This window comes from Sinocyclocheilus grahami, unplaced genomic scaffold (genome assembly GCF_001515645.1).
Source record: "Sinocyclocheilus grahami isolate Dianchi unplaced genomic scaffold, SAMN03320097.WGS_v1.1 scaffold120.1, whole genome shotgun sequence".
NCBI lineage: Eukaryota > Metazoa > Chordata > Actinopteri > Cypriniformes > Cyprinidae > Sinocyclocheilus > Sinocyclocheilus grahami.
This window is the reverse complement of record NW_015505299.1, coordinates 801,611-825,044: the sequence shown is the minus strand read 5'-3', so window position 1 is coordinate 825,044 and position 23,434 is coordinate 801,611. Positions and strand designations below refer to the sequence as shown.

The window sequence follows — 23,434 nt, the reverse complement described above, 5'->3', positions numbered from 1 at the left end:
CAGACAGAGAGAAATAGGCAGACAGACAGACAGACAGACAGACAGACAGACACACACACACACACACACAGACAGACACACACCCACACACACACACACACAGAGAGAGAGAGACAGATAGAGAAATAGGCAGACAGACAGACAGACACACACCCACACACACACACACACAGAGAGAGAGAGACAGATAGAGAAATAGGCAGACACGCATACAGACATACATACAGACAGAGAGAAATAGGCAGACAGACAGACAGACACACACCCACACACACACACACACAGAGAGAGAGAGACAGATAGAGAAATAGGCAGACATGCATACAGACATACATACAGACAGAGAGAAATAGGCAGACAGACAAACGGACGGACGGAAAGACAGACACAGAGAGAGAGAGAGACAGATAGAGAAATAGGCAGACAGACAGACAGAGAGATGTGTGACTCTGGTCCTGCAGAGGGCAGCACTGAATGAGCTGCTGGAGCTCTGAAGGTTTCTCTGGTTACATTGTGTGGCTCTGCAGTTCCTCACGGTTCCTGAAGTCTCACTAATCTGACACCTCAGTCTCCAGTTACTGCCTCCATCCAAACGCAGCACAATCCAGTGTGAACTCACATTTCCTCTCATATCCTGAACCTCCAGATAAAAGAGGGCTCTGATTCTTCAGACATGAGACTAAACATGTCCCATAACCTGCCACGGGATTTTAAAATAGCAACATTTCCATAGCCTAAGAGATACAGATACAGAGAGGAAGTTTCGCTAAGGCTTTATGGAAGCGTTCTAGTCAAAGAATCAAATGCACAGTAAACTGTCTAAAACGGTTCGTGTTGATAATTAACACTGCTTAAGTGAAAAGATGGGGAAACTGTGGACTCTTCTTGGCGGTGAGCTGAGGGGCTCGTGGTCTCAGCACAGTGCTTTGCCGTGCCTCATGTTCTGGGCACACTTTCGGCCCAGATTGGCCCCCTCCATCAGCAGGTCGGCCAGCCGGTCCAGACCCACGCAGACGGTGAGAGGGGCGATGAGGCCGTACAGACCCCCCAGCATAATGCTCAAGGGCCAGCCGAGAACCAGCAGCACCAGCAGCCAGACGATGGCCCAGAAACACGAGCCGCACGACGACATCTGCTGCAGGAACAAGAGACACAGAGCTTTTTAACATTTGATATTTTGGGGATATGTAAAGAACCAACAAAGCATTTTTTTTTTTGCAATGTTCAATGGAAAGATTCAGTTGATTTTGCCGTTACCTTTTCTTTCTTTTTTTTAACCTACCCCCCAGCATAATGCTCAAGGGCCAGCCGAGAACCAGCAGCACCAGCAGCCAGACGATGGCCCAGAAACACGAGCCGCACGACGACATCTGCTGCAGGAACAAGAGACACAGAGCTTTTTAACATTTGATATTTTGGGGATATGTAAAGAACCAACAAAGCATTTTTTTTTTTGCAATGTTCAATGGAAAGATTCAGTTGATTTTGCCGTTACCTTTTCTTTTTTTTTTTAACCTACTATGTGTATCTAATGCACAAATGCTGACCAGGTTTACATTTCAGTTGTATCCTGTGTGTAACCATGTATGTGACAACTAGAAATCTTGAAATCTTAAAGGGATAGTTCACCTTCAGTTGCTGGTCCCCATTGATTTTAATAGTATGGAGAGGAAAAAAAACACACTATGCAAGCCAATGGGGACCAGCAACTGAAGGTGAACTATTCCTTTAATGTTAATGTTCTTCATGGACCTAAAGTTTATTTTTGAAAGTGGTGTGAGAAAAGAAAGAAAGAAAGAAAGAAAGAAAGAAAGAAAGAAAGAAAGAAAGAAAGAAAGAAAGAAAGAAAGAAAGAAAGAAAGAAAGAAAGAAAACACTGACAGGTTATTTCATAATTATAAGTGTTTCGATTTAGCTTGACTTTTAGGCACAACAATAATGTCAATTAAAAGTCAACATTAATGGTATTAAAAGAAAAGTTCATTTTTTATCAGCTGTTTGGACTCTCATTCACACTTCATTCACACTTGTCAACTTTATCCATTGACATTCCTATAAGACAAACTGTAGATCATAACGCCAGCAATGCCAAGATTATGGATTTAATTCCCAGCAAATGCATGAAAAAAAATGTATGCCTTGAAAACCAATGCAAGTCCTTTGAATAAAAGCATCTGACAAATAGAATATACAGAATAATGGTGCTGTCCTGGAATGCTAAATGCATGTGTTGGTCTTGTACAGTCCGTAAGGTTGTTGACCCATATGTGTTCAGAGTTAAAGGGATAGTTCACCTTCAGTTGCTGGTCCCCATTGACTTTCATAGTATGGAGAGGAAAAAAAACACACTATGCAAGCCAATGGGGACCAGCAACTGAAGGTGAACTATTCCTTTAATGTTAATGTTCTTCATTGACCTAAAGTTTATTTTTGAAAGTGGTGTGAGAAAAGAAAGAAAGAAAAAAAGAAATAAAACACTGACAGCTTTTTTCATAATTATAAGTGTTTCGATTTAGCTTGACTTTTAGGCACAACAATAATGTTAATTAAAAGTCAACATTAATGGTATTAAAAGAAAAGTTCACAAAAATGCACTTTTTGACAAACCAGAAGGCATGTGATCAGCATGCTGTCTGTCTACTACAACAACCGACAATAAAAGCCACGGCTGGTTTGAGGAAATCACCATCAGTCTCATGCTGCTGTGTCAGTAGTTCTGCTCTGGAATGGCGCAATCTTGTGTGATTTTGCTTTAAATGTCCAGCTATTAATCAATGAGACCATAAAAAAAAACATTCTGCAAAGTTGATTAAACACAACATATAAAACACTTCAAATCTGCATTAAACTTTTATATTTAGCTCATCCTGTCGTTACCGAGCAAACACGGTTAGTCTTGAACTTATGAAAATGAAAGGACTTACTGGGAGTGACGTAATAAATTCTTCTTGAAAGCTCTGTTAATGTTTCCAGGAGCTCCTGCTGACAGATGCCAGAGACCCTGATGAAGCTGATGCAGTTGAGTTTCCAGCAGCCAGTCACAGCTCCAGCGGCGCTCATGACAGCTGGAGACAGACCAGTGAGAATGGACGTCTTTCACGAGTTACACAACCAACACATTCATGTGATCTACACTCGAATGTGTGCTCAAGTTCAGCATTTACAGGACAGGGATTTTACCATTAGCTAAAACTAAAACCATTAAAAAAAATGATATAAAAACCCTAAACTTATTTTCTGCTAACATTTCTCATTTGTTAAAGTTGAAGTACTAAAAAAAAAAATTAAAAAAAAAAATTAAACATTGAAATAAAATGTAAAAAAATGTAAACTACTTTTTTTCAGGTAGTTGCTAAGGCAACATTTCTCATTTTCATTTAAATTGACTAAAATAAAACTAAAACTTATTATTATATATTAATGAATTAAATACAATACAATTAAAATGAAAAACGCAGAGAAGAAAAAAAATATATATACATAAGATCTAATTCAATATATAACAGTATATCAACAATACTAACATGATATTTCAGAATGATGGTGTCTAATGGAAAACTGGCTATTGGGATAAAAAACAATAAGATTTTTAGAGACCATAAAAAAACATTCTGCAAAGTTGATTAAACACAACATATAAAACACTTCAAATCTGCATTAAACTTTTATATTTAGCTCATCCTGTCGTTACCGAGCAAACACGGTTAGTCTTGAACTTATGAAAATGAAAGGACTTACTGGGAGTGACGTAATAAATTCTTCTTGAAAGCTCTGTTAATGTTTCCAGGAGCTCCTGCTGACAGATGCCAGAGACCCTGATGAAGCTGATGCAGTTGAGTTTCCAGCAGCCAGTCACAGCTCCAGCGGCGCTCATGACAGCTGGAGACAGACCAGTGAGAATGGACGTCTTTCACGAGTTACACAACCAACACATTCATGTGATCTACACTCGAATGTGTGCTCAAGCTCAGCATTTACAGGACAGGGATTTTACCATTAGCTAAAACTAAAACCATTTAAAAAAAAATGATATAAAAACCCTAAACTTATTTTCTGCTAACATTTCTCATTTGTTAAAGTTGAAGTACTAAAAAAAAAATAAAAAATTAAACATTGAAATAAAATGTAAAAAAATGTAAACTACTTTTTTTCAGGTAGTTGCTAAGGCAACATTTCTCATTTTCATTTAAATTGACTAAAATAAAACTAAAACTTATTATTATATATTAACTATATAGATGTAAAAAACTTCACAATTAAAATGAAAAACGGAAAGAAAAAAATATATATATACATAAGATCTAATTCAATATATAATAGTATATCAACAATACTAACATGACATTTCAGAATGACGGTGTCTAATGGAAAACTGGCTATTGGGATAAAAAACAATAAGATTTTTGAGGGAAAAATATTTGTGTGTTAGATAAATAAAAAGCATGACTTAAAGAAATTTTATTACAAAACTCCTCTTACAAAAGGTAAATGAACATTCAACACTCAATGTTCGTGGACAGTAATAATCTAAAAAACATCCGGACATCTGTAGGTGAATGAGGTTCTCTAGGCCTCTCCATCCACGTCACTGTCGCTGTCTCTGCCTCTTCCTCATCTTTCTGGTCCTCCATCTTCACCTGTCCCTCCTCTTCCTCAGCGGCCGTCGGCTGCTGCTCCTCACTCTGACCCGGAGTCTCGGGACGCTCTTCATCGGCCTCCATGGGCTCCTCTGAGCTCAGCAGCTGACGAGGAGGATCCAGGAGCTGCTGCTGCAGGACGACAAGCAGTAAATGAATCAGTAAGCCGTGAATCAAACATAACGTGTGAATCAGACCACTGTTTTTTAGTCAGAGGACTGCAGAGGTCAACAACAAATTTTAAATTGACCCTTTTTTTCTTAATACATGCTTTCAAAAACCAAGTTTGTCATGAATTGGACATCTTCAACATGATAATCATACAGGCTGACTCCGGATCGGTGAAAAATTCGAAAAATAGTTTGGTAACCTCAGGAAGTCAAACTAAATATTATATGAGCCGCTTTATTTTCCATTGCAAAGTTCCCAATACAATTACCAAAACTGGTCTGTTTGGAGTTTAAAACGTTGATTTATTTTCTACAGGTAATAGCCAATCACTCAGCAGGAGTTAACTCACTCTGTAACACACTAGAACATTAATCGTCACATACAAGACAGAAAACAAACGGGTCGTTTTTATTGCTTAAAAACTCATGTGACACCAATCTGCACCATACTGAAGGATATTTCCTCAAACCTCTGAGCTGTTTAAAGCTCTGCATTAGACATCTCTGCAAACATGAGCACACTTACTTGTCTGTGCTGCTGCATGCTCTGAATCATGTGCATGTACATGTTATAAACCAGGTTAGCCATCTCCGGCATGTCCTTGACCACCTGATCCCGCCGGGATCGCTCCTCCGTCTGGATGGACACAGGGAGGGAGAGAGGCTTCAGCACAGTTCTCCAGGAAACCAAAGCTCGCTCGGTCACAAGACTCAAACTTAAAACAATGTGCCTAGACTTTATTTTCCTGAGAGACAGAGAAAACTGACTGATATAATTCATATCTAGTGATACAAACCTAGTGATGATACAAAGATTGACAAAACAGGTTCAGCTACTCGTGTTCTAAAGCTAAAGGAGACACTGACTATATCTGTTCAGTTCAAATTACACAGCGTCTATAGAGCACAACAGACAGGTTCAGATTTTTAACAATAACTTATAAACTTTTAAAGACAGACCTACTGTGAGCTCACTTTTGTTGAAGCTAACAGTATGGATTGTTTCTACTTATTTTTGAAATCATTGTTTAACAGCCGAAATACTACATTACCCATGATGCTGTACAGAAAATTACACCAATCAGCAAGTCACATCATGCCAAAAGAGCTTTGTAAGGAACACCGACTCTCATCAAGCACCACAAACTAAGTAATCGCCAAATCGTCAATATACATCAATATTTGTATATTTTCCAGCAAACTTAAAATATAGTTTCTATAAATATAATAAACAACTGTGAATAGTTTAATATTTCTCCATCGCTTTTGTTTCAATTACAGATATGTATGGTTGGGTACCGTTCACATTTTAACAGGTACGGTACTGGTATTGGTATCTGAATTTCGGTGCCGGTACCCAATGGTACCTTTTTTCGGTACTTTACTCTCTGTGTAATTACAAAAACATTTATTTCAGTGAAAAAATAAGTCCAAAAGTCTCAATTTCAACATTTTGAACAATAAGGCCCTACAAACTTGTTTTAATTTTTCTGAAAATCAAATGAAGGCATTAAACATTTATTTTAAATCGAATGAAAATTAAACCCTTTTATTTTTTGGCAAACAAACTGAGGTTTACTGTTGAAATTAATACATGGAAGAAAAATTGTGTGAATATTCATTTAAAAAAAAAATGTAATAGGCTAATACTTGTATTATTTTTTTCTACAATTAAGTGATTAATCTGGTTGTAATATTTATTTTTATCATTTAATTGTTTTATTTAAATTTGATAGAAAATTGAATTTTTAAAGATGTACATTATACTGTACAAAAGTAATACAAGAGTAATATATTTCGGTTACATGTTAAACCGTACGTTTATTTTGACAGGTTTCCTTGAAGTTTCTGTGTGTATACAGTATGATGATGCTAGCTTTCTTAAATGAAACTGTAAAATTCTCACGCAGTAACTCTCACAGCAGCTCTGGAGATGAAGTTTTTGTGTTCATGCCGTCATATAGTAAGACGCAGAGGCCAAAAATCACCGCGAGCGTCACTCGTGCTTCAGTATTTGTGTAGTAAACAAAACCACGTTTCCGCCATTCATACATACAGAGGCAAGTGGAACATGCAGGATTCATATTTAAACTGTCTTTTTGCATTTTAATATTCACAGACACTAGTTCATATCGCGATTCGAATTAAGTGGCGGTGGCTACTTTTGATTTATTCGTCCAAAATTGAGGAATTCCGTTGCATTCCGCGCTATAGAGTAAATTACGTTTTTATGAATGGACTCCACGATCCCGTCCGCGTTTTCGCAGAAACCATATGGCCCTAGAAATGTAACCACACTTCAGTCTGTCAATCTGTCAATCATTTCCGCTCAACCAATAGCGAGAGTCTGGGGGTGTGGCTACTGTAGCAGGCTGAGCCAGAGGGTGTTTACATGGGTTTCAGAAGTGCGGGCTAAAATTTGAAGACTTGCCAAAATACACAGAGACCGTCAACGGGGTAAAGCAAAAGCAAACACTGGCAGTATTTTTACAAGATGGAGGATTTTTTTATGGAATGTTTGGGTTTCAATCGAGACGCTGATGAGTAAGCTGAACTCTAGTGTTTGCCACACGTTTTAGCTACTTACTGTCGATCCCCAGATAAAATAGTAAGAATAGTAAGGGCGCTTGCAAAATTGTTTGCAAATATGCTTTATTTTTGTAGTTCCGCTAGGAGACACTAATAGTGCAGAACCTTTTTTTTTTTTACATTTTACTTTTTTTTTTACTAATTGATTTTTGAAACTATTGCAAAAATTCTAATTTTTGCAGCAAGCCAAGAGCCCAGTCGTAAGACAGGCGATCTTGAGATGTGAGACGCGCCGGCTGTACTCACAGAGCTGTAGTATTGATGGGGCCGGATGTGCAGCTGCAGGGGTCGGGCGGTCAGCTGGCTAAAGGCTGGCGTCAGCTCATAGCAGTTTTGGAAAAGAGACACTCGAGCAAATACGTAGAGGCAGAGCCTCGCACGAGACATGGCCACAACCAGATGCCGCACATCTCTGAGTAAAGACAGAAAACATCAGTCACTTCCTAAAACAGATCGGTGTTATTTTAATACCACTAACATACTATTATAGTTTTAGTTAATATTTTGAATTTGATTTTTATATTTTGTTTACACTTCAGTTTTAAAGTTTGTCATTTTATTGGTTTTATCATTTTTATTTTTTAATATGTCAAAGAATTTATTATTTTATTATTTTTATTAATTTAATTTTAGTTATTTTAGTACTTAAACTAAACGGAAATGAGGAATTTTGCTTTGGCAAATAGCTGAAATAAAATAACTTTATTTTTTAAATATTTAATTTGATTTCAGTTAATATTTATTTTATATAAAAATAATTATTATAATTTTTTTATTTTATGGTTTTAGTTTTAGTTAATAATAACCCAGCTGTGAATCAGACTGCCTAATACCTATTATTTTTATTTTATTTTATAAAATCAAACTGAAAGCTGAATTTAGAAATTATTTAATGAACTATTATTAATTATTAATGAATGAACAATTAATGTTTCATTGCTACGTGTAGGTAATATTTTAAACAATAGGTTTAAGTGTTTTGGTTCATTTAAAAAGCTTTTGTTTTTGTTCTTAAACTAACATAACTAAAACAGAAATAAAAAAATAATAAAAAAAACTATATGAACAAAATAACAAAAACTAACTAAAATTAACATGAAAGCAGAAAATATATTTAAAAAAAACTCTAATTGAAAATACTAACAAAAATAATAGTATCTCAATGAAACAAATAACAATGGTTTTGCTACATTTAACAACCTTTTTAAACTAAATGGCTTTAAATAAATCATATATGTCATTTTAAACAGTTTTTTTTGTTGTTACTTTAAACAATATTTTTTAATTATTAAACGTTCACAGGAAGTGCTCACCTCAGATGTCCTACGGCTTTGGTGCGGCCCAGTTTGCTACATTTAACAACCTTTTTAAACTAAATGGCTTTAAATAAATCATATATGTCATTTTAAACAGTTTTTTTTGTTGTTACTTTAAACAATATTTTTTAATTAGTAAACGTTCACAGGAAGTGCTCACCTCAGATGTCCTACGGCTTTGGTGCGGCCCAGTGAGAGGATGATGTAATTGTTCTGTTGACCCTGGAACCTGTCCACTGTGGTCACCTACAAGACAAAGAGCAGTCTGTTATATAAACAACTCAGTGGCTCTTTTTCCAGTTTCCCGAGGGTTCGTTTGAATTAAAGAGCATGCGCTCCTCTGCACTGGCCTGGTTGGAAACATGCTGTTGGTTTAGTGCTACTACTGTCTGACCAGATTTAGATTCCTGAAGTTATGCACTGTCACCTCATCCTGTTGAAAGCATGATGAACGAATCCGATCGAAACTTGTCTGAAACATCTGTATCTCAGAAAGTGATCAAGTCAGCAGGACTCTTCCTTCAGCTCAGAAACTCAAGCTCTAACTGACTTAATCATCAAATATCATTAATTCCATGACGAGAACAATCACCCAAACTCAGCAACATTTCAACCACCAGTTAGAAAAATTCTTTCATTTGTTACATTTCATATATTCAATTGTATCTTAAAGTAATAAAATCTGTCTTTTAATCACACAGCGCTTTAGGCCCTTGTGAGAATTCAGGCTTATATTTTGCTGAAACTGGATCTGTGGACATTGTCCTGCATGAACACACATTTTTCTACTTGAAAATATGTGACAGCAATAAAGTCAAGATGGAAGGAAGTTAATATTTGATTTGACACATTATTTAAAGGGGTCATATGATGCGATTAAAATTTTTCCTTTCTCTTTGGAGTGTTACAAGCTCTTGGTGCATAAAGAAGATCTGTAAAGTTGCAAAGACTAAAGTCTCAAATCCAAAGAGATATTCTTTATAAAAGTTAAGAGTTAACCACGCCTACCTAAAACGGCTCGTTCTAACATGCCCCCACGTCTACGTCACGATTTGCATAACGCCGCCCAAATGTTCACGCAAAAAAAGGCACCGTAACTTTTATTCTCGCTGTAGTATTGTTGCTTCCACCGCTGTCATGTCAAGAAGACGCTGTGTGTTTCGTTGTGAAAGCGAAACTACTTTGTTTGGTCTTCCAAAACAAGACGATATCCGCTTCGTCATGCCTGGAGCTGATCTGTGCTGGTCGCTGAGGAAATACATCAACTTCATGCAGTGGATCGCCAGATCGGCTTTCACCGTGGATGAAGCGGAGTCCAGCCCGGGGTCGTCACATGTGGCTGCCACAAGCCCACCGGCCTCCGCTCACTCTAGCCTGCTGCGTGTGACGCTGTGTTTTTCGTTGTGAAAGCGAAACTACTTTGTTTGGTCTTCCAAAAGAGGACACGACTAGAAATCAGTGGTTAAGTTGTATTTACAACAATATTCCAGAACAGTTCAACCCAAATATTCAGATGTGTGCAGCGCATTTTATGGAGGACTGTTTCCTGATCCTGGGAGAGTAGACTACAATGCCGGCTGTTCTGACTGACAGCCTGTAAGTAAATTTTTATATTTAAAGAATTTGCCACTGACGATTCAAACGCAAGTTTTTGGGCAGTGTAGCGTAGCGCTTGTTGTTTGTCATTTCTCCGATCACAAATGCAGACATGGTTTTATGTTTACGCGGCGCGATGCAATGCAACGCATAAAAAGACAGTATAAATCATTATAATCCGTAATTATGTCCCCACTGGATGCAACAAATGCCTCGTTTATAATGGGTTTTAATGTTTTTGAATCATCGCTCCGGCCGGACAGGGCATCACAGTATGGTAGGGGTGTAACATTGCCGTCACATGCTTGAGGTATTCGGCCAATCACAACACACTGGATAGCTGGCCAATCACAGCACACCTCGCTTTTCAGACCGAAGAACTTTGTAAAAATCGACGCTGTAGCAATGTTTGAAGATCGGGAAGAAGGAGTTTAAACAAACTTTAATAAAATAAACAAACACTAAATAGCGCGACAGCCCCTCGCGGACAACTGTCGTGCACAAACAAAACCAAAACACAAAATAAACTCCAGGCCTGGTCCTCTCTCGTCTTTCACTGTTGTCACTCCTCCCTTTATCCTTCCGGAGCTCCTCCGTGAGACTCGAGACCGGTGAGTGGCGCAGGTGTCGCACATTAGCAATTACGCCCCCGGCCTCGCTCCGTTCCCACGGCTCTCGGCCCCGCCCCCACTCGTCACAGACGTGTTTCAGAAAGGCGGGGCATAGAGGAGAAACAATAATTCATTACACCAAATACACAAAATAATGTTCTTTTTAGCAACATCATATGACCCCTTTAAAACAAACACAAGACTAATGCTAAAGGGTGGATGACTTAATCATCAAATATCATTAATTCCATGACGAGAACAATCACCCAAACTCAGCAACATTTCAACCACCAGTTAGAAAAATTCTTTCATTTGTTACATTTCATATATTCAATTGTATCTTAAAGTAATAAAATCTGTCTTTTAATCACACAGCGCTTTAGGCCCTTGTGAGAATTCAGGCTTATATTTTGCTGAAACTGGATCTGTGGACATTGTCCTGCATGAACACACATTTTTCTACTTGAAAATATGTGACAGCAATAAAGTCAAGATGGAAGGAAGTTAATATTTGATTTGACACATTATTTAAAGGGGTCATATGATGCGATTAAAATTTTTCCTTTCTCTTTGGAGTGTTACAAGCTCTTGGTGCATAAAGAAGATCTGTAAAGTTGCAAAGACTAAAGTCTCAAATCCAAAGAGATATTCTTTATAAAAGTTAAGAGTCAGCCACTCCTACCTAAAACGCCTCGTTCTAACATGCCCCCACGTCTACGTCACGATTTGCATAACGCCGCCCAAATGTTCACGCAAAAAAAGGCACCGTAACTTTTATTCTCGCTGTAGTATTGTTGCTTCCACCGCTGTCATGTCAAGAAGACGCTGTGTGTTTCGTTGTGAAAGCGAAACTACTTTGTTTGGTCTTCCAAAACAAGACGATATCCGCTTCGTCATGCCTGGAGCTGATCTGTGCTGGTCGCTGAGGAAATACATCAACTTCATGCAGTGGATCGCCAGATCGGCTTTCACCGTGGATGAAGCGGAGTCCAGCCCGGGGTCGTCACATGTGGCTGCCACAAGCCCACCGGCCTCCGCTCACTCTAGCCTGCTGCGTGTGACGCTGTGTTTTTCGTTGTGAAAGCGAAACTACTTTGTTTGGTCTTCCAAAAGAGGACACGACTAGAAATCAGTGGTTAAGTTGTATTTACAACAATATTCCAGAACAGTTCAACCCAAATATTCAGATGTGTGCAGCGCATTTTATGGAGGACTGTTTCCTGATCCTGGGAGAGTAGACTACAATGCCGGCTGTTCTGACTGACAGCCTGTAAGTAAATTTTTATATTTAAAGAATTTGCCACTGACGATTCAAACGCAAGTTTTTGGGCAGTGTAGCGTAGCGCTTGTTGTTTGTCATTTCTCCGATCACAAATGCAGACATGGTTTTATGTTTACGCGGCGCGATGCAATGCAACGCATAAAAAGACAGTATAAATCATTATAATCCGTAATTATGTCCCCACTGGATGCAACAAATGCCTCGTTTATAATGGGTTTTAATGTTTTTGAATCATCGCTCCGGCCGGACAGGGCATCACAGTATGGTAGGGGTGTAACATTGCCGTCACATGCTTGAGGTATTCGGCCAATCACAACACACTGGATAGCTGGCCAATCACAGCACACCTCGCTTTTCAGACCGAAGAACTTTGTAAAAATCGACGCTGTAGCAATGTTTGAAGATCGGGAAGAAGGAGTTTAAACAAACTTTAATAAAATAAACAAACACTAAATAGCGCGACAGCCCCTCGCGGACAACTGTCGTGCACAAACAAAACCAAAACACAAAATAAACTCCAGGCCTGGTCCTCTCTCGTCTTTCACTGTTGTCACTCCTCCCTTTATCCTTCCGGAGCTCCTCCGTGAGACTCGAGACTGGTGAGTGGCGCAGGTGTCGCACATTAGCAATTACGCCACCGGCCTCGCTCCGTTCCCACGGCTCTCGGCCCCACCCCCACTCGTCACAGACGTGTTTCAGAAAGGCGGGGCATAGAGGAGAAACAATAATTCATTACACCAAATACACAAAATAATGTTCTTTTTAGCAACATCATATGACCCCTTTAAAACAAACACAAGACTAATGCTAAAGGGTGGAAGAGCATTGACATTTACATCATTGAGATGATACCATGACCAGAAATGGCTAGCAAGCTGCTGTCCTAATTCAAAGGGCTAGCAATATAAAGGAGAAGCAATGTTTGCCAAAAAAAAAAAAAATTTTCCTAACTGGTTAGACAGAACTAATGAACAGCAACATCTGCTACTTACTCAAGTATTGGCTTGTCTAGCACTGAAAACATGTCAATAGCTGAAACATGTCAGACCTACAAGGTGCATTTGGTTAAAATTGAACACAAAGTTCGGTTAGCTGCCAGTGTTTGAGCTGCTTTCTGTGCATCCCAGCTGCACTGATTCAGTGGCAAGCCAAGCAGTCTGTCTGGATTTGCTCGTGACATAACATCAGAAAGCAGCGACAGCCTAGTATTAGATTTTCTGTGCTGCGTGTTAAAACAGACTGGCGTCTCATTATCATTCTGCTCTTCCTCGGTCTCGGTGGCTGGATCTCTGCCTCTCAGCAGATGGTGTCCGATGTGAAATTCATCAGCGAGTCTCAAGGAGCGTGGACACGTGCTCTGTACATACTCGAGCGAGACTGGCCCATTTCTGTACTGAAGAAATGACCTCATCCCCAGCAGAGCGTCCAGTTAACCCCTGCAAAACCCTCTGCATACAAATGAGTCTGATGCGCACTTTGCTGTTAGACTTAAAGGTGGGGTAAGCGATTTCTGGTAGCCAATGTTGACATTTGAAATCACCAAAACAAACACGCCCCTACCCCAAAAGGGTCTCGCCCCTATTTTGCTAGCTCCGCCCCACACACACACACACACATATATATACACTGGATGCGGCGCGGCATGACATGACAAATCCCCGACAGAAAACTGCTGTCGGGCTCTATTCATAACGTATTGACACAAATTTCAAATGATTTTTAACGGTCGCTTTGTCACGTCCAGTGTACTAGACAGACTTTAGCTGTTGCAGCGCAGACATGTTGTTACTCACCTATCGAGAAGAAACAAAGCAACCTCGGCGTCCGATCGCAGGCCTTCCGCTCTTTAAGTTCTCTCCAGCGCTGGAAAGCTGATCCGATATTTACACGGGTTCTACTTCTTGCCTTATGCCTTCGTTTGTTCCGCAGACATTTTCCTCTTTTGTTTTTTATCCGCCATCTCTATCTTTCTGTTGCTATTTTCGGCTAATGTCCGTCCTGTGCACTGAACGCTCTCTCCTCCACATCATGAGTAGACACGCCCCTTACTGCTGACTGGCTACAAGTTTGTTTTGCTATTCGGCCCGAATCAGTTTTCTGTTTTTAAATAATCGCTTACCCCACCTTTAATCAGCTGCATTCTTTAGGAGAGACTGACACCAATTTTCATAGTTCAAACAAAAACGAAAATTCTGAAGAATCTTGAACCAACATTCTTCAAGATTCTTGAAAGCCAAACAGTTTCTGGTCCCCACTGACTTCCATACAATCTTTTTTCCATAATTCTGTGCAAACGGCAGTCGTCTCTTTATTTGGTTTGTACTCATTCGTGACTCTAATGAAATGGTTGACAGAAGCCACTGTGAGGTCAATTTGCACTGTTGTACAATTCTGACAGACTGTTGGCAGCGTTTCGACCAAACACAGGCCAGTAGGACCTTTACATGCTTTAGTGAGTCCGTCTGCCAATCACCCTCAACAACACGCTACAGCAAACCTGTGCACTGCTGCAAAAGAGGGAAAATAGTGAACGCTGGGCAGAAAAAAAGTAACTTAGAGCACAGGATCAGCTGTTCACACACATTAATCAACCACTGCAATTCACTCAGCCATCCACAGGAACACACATCAGCACCACGGCTCGGAGGATTAAACACTCACTTCTGAAGCTAAAACACCAATGTCATGTCAAGAAATCACCATGTCAGCTGCTCTTACTTTACTGGGCTGTCCAAAGGAGGAGTTGCTGGCACATCTCTGATTGATAACGTCTCGTATCAGGTGTTTCTGGCCATTGTAGGTGGTCAGTACACTGATGCGTTCAGCAGGATATCCCAGCAGATGCATATACATATACAGTGCCACCGCATACTCGGCCTCCGCCAGATTCTACAAACACACACACACACACACACAGGTTACATGCATTCAGCATCTCTCACTAGACAGTTCATAATGTCACTGCTGACAGCAGAACCAAACTGCTTTATAATATTTTGAGTCTTTTCAATGAATTTGATCTATTTTATGACACGTAAATGACAGAAGAAAGAGTGCTTTTAGGTTTAGAGTTCAAGAGAAATCAAAACAGAAAGCAAGTAAAGAAAGAAAGAGCATTAAACAGACTAGACTGACTGATCTTGGTTAACATTATCGATTATCAGCGTAAGCTGCTTCAGGAATCCCATGCACATTTACAGGACAGCAAGTCAATATTGCAACACTGCAACGACCGGTTAAAGACGCCTGGAGCATGTGGTTTATTTTACTGCAGTATAAAGACAATGTAATATGGACATTTACACAGCAAACAGCTGTGTTTGAATTAACACTTGACAACATGTATGTTCAGCATATGCACATTTAGTATTGCTCTAATACATGTTCAGATATGAATTCTGAACAGGTTTGGAATATAATGAACAAACACTGCACTCTTTTTTTGTTTAAAAACCTTAAAAATTATATTATACAACCTTTGAAAAGAAAAAAAATATTATACAAAACTCAACAGATCGTGTGCATTAAATGGCTCACAGCATATTTTCATCCCATCAGATGTCAAATAAAAATAAAAATAAATCATAAGGGAAAATAAGTGAAGTTGATGTCTTGATGTAAGATTTAGCTCTTTTTCTAGTTCTTTATTTTCATGCCATTCATATATAATTACATAATTATAATTACTATTAATTATAAAATTTGTTTCGTTTCTGAAGTACCAAAGTTTAAGCAGGGTATATTTCTATAAAACCATTTTATATAAATACTTACAATTGCAATAAAAACAGTTACTTTAGAAAAATGACAAGGTCAAAAAGCACTGCCTGTGACTACAGGAAAACCCAAACAGGAACGTGTAAATCTAATTTCCTACTACTTTTTAACTTTACTAATAATCTTTGATCATTATATAATACCATAGTGTTTGATGGCGTAATACTTTATTATTTAAAGTTTTATTTGCCAATCAATTAATCATTACCAGTTGCAAAGTATTACCAATAATCTAAATTTAAATTAAATTTAACCCTTCTCTTGACCTAATTTGACTATCAAAAAAAAAAAAGGTTGAACCTATGGGTTGAATTTGTAGGAGGAACAGCTCTGAATTTAAACTTTACCTAACAGAGCACTGCTGACGCGGCAATAGCTCTAGCAGGACACTAATAAGGGACAAACCTACTAATAAGAGACACTTCTTCAGCGGCTGCAAGCACTGACTGCGCAAACAATGTCCTTCCTATTGCTCTGTGAGAGGCTAATTCATACAGCCCATTTGAGCAGTGTGTGTGTGTGTGTGTTGCATGGATACTGTAATGAGGACAATTCCCTCCAGGACCCCAGTAAACATATCCGCACTCATGTGACTTGCACACTGGATGCCGTACGGTCTTCACTTAGGAACAATGCCGAGTTTCAGGAGCTTCAACACGAATCTGCCAGGATTCTCAAAAATTCCTCAACTTAACATAATTGTTGTTGTGCTTTCTGAATTGTTATTTAGATTTTTAGACTTGCATTTGTGTTTGTAATTTGTTATTTTGTTTTCAGAATTGTGATTTGTTCTGCACTTCTCGGCCACCGTAAAATCCAAATATTATCCAAATATTACATTAAATAATCCAAACAAAGAGTGAAACAAACCATGTCAATATTTACGGTGCGCTTTCAATTTTATATATATTTTTTGATAAATTACTAGTGATGCAACAAAATGATTTTAAGCTAAATTTAAAGTTTTAATTTAGCCGAAAACTGAAATCAAAACTGAAGTTTAATTAATAATCAATCAAATTAATTAATTAATTAATTGAAAAAAACTAAACTAAATCAACATACAAATAAAAACTGGGTTGTACATAAATTTAAATAGCACAAAAGGCAGTTTTTATATAAAATTGTAATTATATAATTATATAATTTCTACTCTTAAACAAACAATTATACAGTGATCGTAATTAAAAAAAATGTTTTCTTGACAGATTTATTCATACATCAAAGATAAATCAAAGAAAATATTATTTAACTAAACAGAACTTTGTCATTTCCAAATTACAAAAAAAGGTTAAATTACTATTTATTTGAATATAGGATAAATAAAATGCTAGCTATAACATTAGCCTTAGCAAGACAAATGTTTCAAATGTAATTTCCACCACAGAATGAATGATGATTTTTGAGGTGTTTTGGAAATGACACTTGTTTATGATGATTCAGGAGAGGAAGAAACGCTCTTGGGAAGCATGTGTATGTCATATAGCTGACATCATATTGCTCAAGCCCCGCCCACGACCGCTGACGGACTATCCTGTATTAGCTTATCTCCGCCCTCAGCCAGTTGTGCTTTGTCCATCATTTTCTCCGTGCTCAAGCAGCGCAGCAACAACAAGGTCTCGTAAGCAATGCAGGTGTTTTGTAGTTGGATGTCAAAATGAACTTTTTTCTCATAATTTTCTCTCGACATCAGAGCCACTGAGGGCATCACACAGTGGATTAGTTTTGTTTTTGATGGTAACGTGCCACTGAATACACCAAATAATGGAAGAGAGACGCGGGGCGAGCAGAGCTCATTATCATTTAAAGAGACATGCACCGAAACGGCTCGCTGTGAACAGATGTTTTTGATAAGGTAGAAAGGGTGTTGTTTTACACGACCATTGAGGAATTAACCAAAGAATTTTGAAGACATTTCATGAAGACCCTAAAGAATCATACCAACTTGTGGAAAATGGGCATCCGACATTCCCTTTAAGCAACTTATTTTATAACACACTTATTTTATTCCAGCTTTGTCTATTAGCGAAAAAAATATTTTTAATAGTTTTAGTTAAAGGAATAATTCACCCAAAAATGTGCAGAAAATGTGTTCACCCTCCTTGGCCATGGTGGAGTTTGGAGTGTGACTGTTTGAGGTTGTGGACTGGTGTCTTTTATACTGATAACGAGTTCAAACAGATACCATTAATACAGGTAACGTGTGGAGGACAGAGGAGCCTCTTAAAGAAGTTGTTACAGGTCTGTGAGAGCCAGAAATCTTGCTTGTTTGTAGGTGACCAAATACTTATTTTACCGAGGAATTTACCAATTAATTCTTTAAAAATCCTACAATGTGATTTTCTGGATTTTTTTTCTCATTTTGTCTCTCATAGTTGAGGTATACCTATGATGAAAATTACAGGCCTCTCTCATCTTTTTAAGTGGGAGAACTTGCACAATTGGTGGCTGACTAAATACTTTTTTGCCCCACTGTATATATTTAATGTATTTATATATATGTACATGTATATGTGTGTGGCTGTACATACACATATGTAGTTGTTTTTTGGTGTTTGGCTTAGTGTTATGTTAGAATCATTATTATACTCATACCTTTTTGTTCTTTTAATATTTTTGAATTGTTTTTAGCTTAAATTTTTTTTTTTCATTGAGATGTTTTAGTTTTGAAATGTTGTTGTATGCATTTGTCATTTTTATTTAATTTATTTCATTTTCTTAAATGTGTGTATATACTGTATATACAGTATATAGTATTTATAGAGTTTTAGCTTTTAGTTTTAATTACTTTTTCTTATTTGTAAGTCACTTTGGATAAAAGCGTCTGCTAAATGACTAAAAGTAAAAAAAGTAAAGTAAAAGCATCACGGTTTAAAGTTAAGAACTTATTAATGCTGGATTTGTTTCAGCTTTTGTCTTCTCCAGATGTTAACTGATGGACTGGAGTGCTGTGGATTATTGTGATGTTTTTATCAGCTGTTTGGACTCTCATTCTGACGGCACCCATTCACTGCAGAGCATAAACTGCTGAGACACTGATGCAATGCAACATTTCTCCAAATCTGTTCTAATGAAGAAACAAACTGCAAGCAAGCCGTTGTGTGATTCTTTGGCATCAGGTTTCAGCTTTCAAACTAAACAAACCAATAGTGACTTCACATGGGTTCATAATAAAGCATCTTTCCAGTCTGAGAAATGGACTGACCTGGCCCGTGCTCTGCCCTGGGCATCCAGATCTACAGTAGGGACACCCAGACGCACAAAGCGAGTAAAAAGTGACTGCTCCATGTTGGAATATTTCTGAAAGGCCATGTTCTTAATGACAGAAGGCAATTGATGATGATCACCAATCATAATCCAGCGTTTGAGTCGACTGTAGCCGTCCTCGGGGTTCTGCGTAACACAGAGGCAGAGACGTTTAAGTCAGTAAGGTCACGTTACTCCATTTTTATTAGTTAAAACACTGCCCCTGCATCAGATTTGCTGAATGAAATCCAATACTTTTTTCATACTCATTTTGGGCTGCTGATTACAAAAATAGTGTATGTTTTGCTGGAGCACAGCACACTTTCTCACAAAATATGATGAGCTTTTCATAGCATTTTTGCTTTCGACAAGCATTTGTAAAGAAGTTGTCTTATATCATCCCTTAAAGGGATAGTTCACCCAAGAATGAAAAGTTGATGTTTATCTGCTTACCCCCAGGGCATCCAAGATGTAGGTGACTTTGTTTCTTCAGTAGAACACATTTGATGATTCTTAACTTTAACCGTTGCAGTCTGTCAGTCGTATAATGGATGGCAATGGTAACAAAATCTATGAGAGTATATGGTTGATTGCTCTTCGGCTGGATATCAACACACTGTGACGAGGCACACCTGAACCGAATGCTGTTTAAATGCCGAGCGCGCCTCTCCTCAGGAGACCGATCTCTTCCCTGTGCATGCACGCTGGTTTCCTCTTGGGTCCAGGGGGGGGGGTGCGTAGAGGGACTCCCGTGCCGCCATAGTGCCGGACCCGCATTCCGGACGAGAACCGCACTCATTACATGGCCGTCTGTCAAGGATGTTGGGCCGTCTAGTCCCTTCAAGCGCCGTGGGCAGAGAGAAGGACGAAGCCGCAGATAGAAGCCGTCGCACCGGAGAGGGGAGCGCGTGCGGCCGCCGGACTCCGCCCCTTACCTGGACCCTTCCTTCCTGACCACTGCCCTTCCCTTCACAAACCCCGCAGCACGACGAGGACACCAGATCCCCTGTTTATTTTGGACACTTGATTCCCTTTTTTCTGGACACCGTTTATTTTCTGTTAATAAACGGTGTCTGTCGTTTGCTCCTCCCGCGACAACTCACCCATTAACGTAAACTACGCCAGAGCGCGTACACACCTCACGCACTGGAAGCCGTGTGCGCGCCCAAAGCAGTTGGACATAGTGGTGTATTAGAGGTAAAAAATTATATAAATACTGTTCGGTTTCTGGCACAAACCGATCGTTTCATGTGTTGGGACATCAACGTCGTCGCGAGCCACAGGGTTTAATTTGGATTTGTCTGTGCATGTTTTTTTTACTCTCATAGATTTTGTTACCATTGCCATGCATTATACGACTGACAGACTGCAATGGTTAAAGTTAAAAATCATCAAATGTGTTCTACTGAAGAAACAAAGTCACCTACATCTTGGATGCCCTGGGGGTAAGCAGGTAAACATCACATTTTCATTCTTGGGTGAACTATCCCTTTAATTACTAGAAAAACTGTCAAAAAGACATGACTCCATAAATGATTCTGAAGACATTATTTTATGCCTAATCATGATTTCCCCTTTCTCCACTCATTTGCCGGATAACAGTGATACATCTTGAATACCTTTGATATTTGACTGCTTTTGTTATTTTGTGTATAAGCGTATTAAAGCCGACACATATCTATATATAACTATACAATATTCATTCTTATTTTGTGTAAAAACTATACATAATGGGGAGGGTTTAATTATATTTTTTAACTCATCGAATTCTGTAACATTTTTTGCAAATCAGCAGATTTTTTTTTCAAGATGCAGGATTGTGAAATGAGTGTAGAAAACATGATTAATTTTTGACTAGATTTATGCATTTGCTTTTAATTGGCAAAAACGGCTGTACAGCTGTATGTTCCCCTGAAATATATATATTACAATATTTAATAATGCAAACTAATATAATAAAATATGACCCTGGAGCACAAAAGCAGTCTTAAGTCGCTGGGGGATATTTGTAGCAATAGCCAAAAATACATTGCATGGGTCAAAATTATTGATTTTTCTTTTATGCCAAAAATCATTAGGATATTAAGTACAGATCATGTTCCATAAAGATATTTTGTAAATGTCCTACTGTAAATATATCAAAACTTCATTTTTGATTAGTAATATGCATTGCTAAGAACTTCATTTGGACAACTTTAAAGATGATTTTCTCAATATTTAGATTTTTTTGCACCCTCAGATTCCAGATTTTCAAATAGTTGTATAATTGGGCTGTCAAAAAAAAAAAAAATCGAATTTCGAATATTCGTCGAATTTCAAATAAAAATCCACATTCGAATGAAAAAACGTTGCATTCGAATTTTAGGTGTGCGTAAGCCAGCCTTATCAGTGGCGCACGAGATGAGATGACGATGTAAGTGTCGTTGCATTTTAATGTTTTTGTTAGCCTATCCAGTTGAAGCCACTAGATGCGGCGCTGCTGCGTTGTTCATTAAAAATATTACGGAAAAATAGAACATCAATGCGGAGAAGGTCTTGTTTACGTCAAAACACACAGAACGCATATTTCACGCATTTGCACTCGTTTTGAAACTTTGAAAAAACATATATCGAGACTTTATGGCGGGTTTTTTTCACCATCCCACTGCAACTCGTGTTTTTAAATGAAAAATGTACTCTGTGTGATTGGGTTTCCGTCCTTTGTATTAAACTATGCATACGTACATGATGCTGTTTTGCTTATAGTTGTTTAAGCAACTGAATTAATTATAATTTGTTTATAAACATTATGCACTTTTTTCACAGATAATCATGTTATCTTATGCTTTGAATAAACGTGCATTAGTAATATTTTGCTCGATGCGCCCTCTTGTGGCCTCAGGAGAGAAGCCAAAAGCTTTTCTTCACCCTAACTGAAATTACGCATTTTAAATTTGAATATAATTCGAATTTTGATCATATTTAAGTACAAGAAAGAGGGTTGTACCTGTAGCAGTAGTGGGATGAAGGTCTCAATCTCCAGGATTTGAGCTGCCGCCTCCATCAGGATATTATCGTACTAGAAAAAGATCAAGTATGTGAATATTGAGGCATAATGAAGTGTAAAAGATTCTTAATGAACTAAAAGATTCATTTTAGTGAATCAGTTTATTCAGATTAAGCAACCAGTTTAATACACGGATTTTCATTTGTTGTGATGTACACTACATCAAAGGTTTGGACACATTTTTTTTTTTTACATATAATTTAAAAATGGTAAACGGTAATAATGGTGAAATAGCTTGAAAAATTAAAAAAATATAATAAACAGGAATCAAAATCATCAGACTGATACCTTGAAGCCCAGCTCCACCAGGTCGTGGCGTTTGAGGGCGGTGTGCGTGCCGGTCATGGCGATGATCTTGGACTCTTTCACCAGCAGATATTTGTAGCAATAGCCAACAATACATAGCATGGATCAAAATTATTGATTTTTCTTTTATGCCAAAAATCATTAGGATATTAAGTAAAGACCATGTTCCATGAAGATATTTAGTAAATTCCCTACTGTAAATATATCAAAACTTAATTTTTGATTAGTAATATGCATTGCTAAGAACTTCATTTGGACAACTTTAAAGATGATTTTCTCAATATTTAGATTTTTTTGCACCCTCAGATTCCAGATTTTCAAATAGTTGTATCTCAGCCAAATATTGTCCGATCCTAACAAACCATAAATCAGTGGAAAGCTTATTTATAATATGTATAAATATCAATTTGACAAAATTTACCCTTATGACTGGTCTTGTGGTCCAGGGTCACATATACATAATTTGGTGCAAATGCTAACATTTATATGACCACACATTATGATGAAATTCACAAAGCCTGAAATGTAAATCAATGAAATCTTTGTCAAATTATATAAATATCAGTCATCACTCTATATATCCCAATAATTTCTTATTAAGATGAGATTTGAATGCTTAGTTTGATGATCAAAATATAATGCAACGCAATCCAATGATGACTGAGAGATGAACAAATAAACGCTCCTCAAAAGATCCCGATGATCAGATTTCACAGATTTTTCTAAAGAATGATGTCTGGAGAATCAAGTAAAGCCGAGCTGCTTCAGAGTCCAGTAAGTGTTCATCTGGAAATATAATTAACAATATCAAAGTCATTCTTATGTTTACTTCATAAAAATCAGTAAAGATTTGACAGC

The 23,434-nt window shown here is 37.9% G+C and overlaps 1 pseudogene; it reads right to left on the bottom strand.

Moving 5' to 3' along the window:
- Positions 1 to 4,462: 4,462 nt before the first annotated feature.
- Positions 4,463 to 23,434, bottom strand: part of LOC107589781 (intron-binding protein aquarius-like) — a 30,224-nt pseudogene continuing 11,252 nt past the window's right edge.